Here is a 2096-nt window from a genome sequence, read left to right on the forward strand (position 1 = left end):
AATCCATCTACAAAGAAAATGTCAAAATGGAAAAGAAAAAAATTAATGATAGGGATGGTTAGACTTTCTTGGCTATGTTGACGTCATATTAGTATTTCTCGAGGATTAAGTTGATGTTGGGTAGTCCCCATTCGACGGCAGCAGTGTGCTTTTGCTGGGTGAGAAGAAATGGTTGAACTGTTTGGTTTTATGTTCTCACGATAAGAGGTAAAATTGTTCTGAGAATAAAAGCACATTCACTTTTTGGTTTTGTGTTCTCACGAGAAGGGATGGGTACGTGTTCCTAGCATTTCAAATTTATTACATCCCAATCTTATTTATTTTATCAGCACTTAAGAGGATCACTATTGTAGGTGAAAAAGCATTAGTAGGAGTACCTCTCTGGATTTTTATGCCGACGGCTGATATTAAGCCACCTCATCAAGTTTTAAGTGAGTGGTTGAGATTTAAACATGAGGGATTTAGGTGTAAATATTGTTTTTTTATTTTACATTTTAAAGAATTAAATTTTGTTATTTTACATTACTAAGTCCCTCTCCTTCACCCGATACCCAAAAACCCTTTCTCTCTCATTTTGTCTTCTCACTCAGACGGCCGCTGTTTGGGAGCACGATTCTGGCGACACCAGGGCACTCCGGTGATAGTAATCCGTCGTCGGTTGCCGTTGAAGCTATATTTGTTTGCCGTTGAAGCTATATTTGGTCGTCGTCGGTTGCCTTTCCGCTGTAAATATGTGATGTGGCATGGTGTTGTCGTCCGTCTATGCCTTCTTCTCCCTTCTCTGTACTGGTGTGGCTGGTGTCGTCGTCCGTCTCTGCCTTCTTCTCCCTCTCTGTACTGGTGTGGCTGGTGTCGTCGTCCGTCTCTGCCTTCTTCTCCCTTCTCTGTACTGGTGTGGCTGGTGTCGTCGTCCGTCTCTGCCTTCTTCTCCCTTCTCTGTACTGGTGTGGGGTTTGCGCTGCGTTAATTTTGTTTCAATTTTTGAAGGGTTGAGATTCCCATCTCAAGGCCTTCGTAATTTTTCTAACAAGCTGCTATAAGAAAACCAAGAAGAAAAAAACCTGTGAAGTTCGCGGTGAGCCATCTCGATCATCCGTATTGTATTCACCATTTTCTTTCATCATTCAAATGCAAGATATTATTTGATTGACCATCTTCATTTACTCTTTTTGGTGAGTTTCGATTGCATCTCTACATTTTTTTTTTCCTTTCATTTCCCTATTTAGGTTTAGATTCAACGCTATTGTTGTTTCAGACCTTTTTAGTCTTTTGATAATTGTCCATGGGTGAAATTTGGTTGAAATTTTATCATGCTATCGTTTAACAGAGATTTCAGGGTTCAATGGATTAGAATCATTGGCAACCTTGACTGTTGGAAGGTGCAAATCTTTGGACAAATTGCCATATCTATCAAATTTAAAGAAACTGAAGAGCTTAATAGTTGGATCTTGTGATAGGCTAGCAGAGATTGGCGGATTAGACAAACTGGAATCCTTGGAACAACTATTTATCTTCGAATGTAAAAGGTTGGATGCATTACTAGATCTGTCAAATTTGAAAAAATTGAAGACGTTAGTGGAAGGTTATACTGGAGGAGCACATGAAGAAGTTTCTTTTCTTTTTTTGTGAACACACACAGAAAATTTTGCATTGAACTCTGAGAAATTTCAGATGGGGATGGGAATAGACGGACGACGACACCAGGCCACACCACAGATTTACAGCGCAAAGGCAATCGACGACGACGACAACCAAATATAGCTTCAACGGCAACGACGACGGATTACTATCATCGGAGTGCCTGATGTCGCCGGAATCGTGCTCCCAAACAGCGGCTATCTGAGAACTGAGAAGACAAAATGAGAGATAGGGTTTTTGGGTATCGGGTGAAGGAGAGGGACTCAGTAATGTAAATTTACAAAATTTAATTATTTAAAATGTAAAATGAAAAAGCAATATTTACACCTATATCCCTCATGTTTAAATCTCAACCGCTCACTTAAAACTTGATGAGGTGGCTTAATATCAGCCGTCGGCAGCCGCAAAATAAAAATCCGGGCTTCACCACGATAAGATGTGTTATACTTATACATCAA

The sequence above is a fragment of the Hakea prostrata genome, chromosome 7 (genome assembly GCF_041222555.1).
Source record: "Hakea prostrata isolate BN-2017 chromosome 7, UWA_Hpros_2, whole genome shotgun sequence".
Classification (NCBI taxonomy): domain Eukaryota; kingdom Viridiplantae; phylum Streptophyta; class Magnoliopsida; order Proteales; family Proteaceae; genus Hakea; species Hakea prostrata.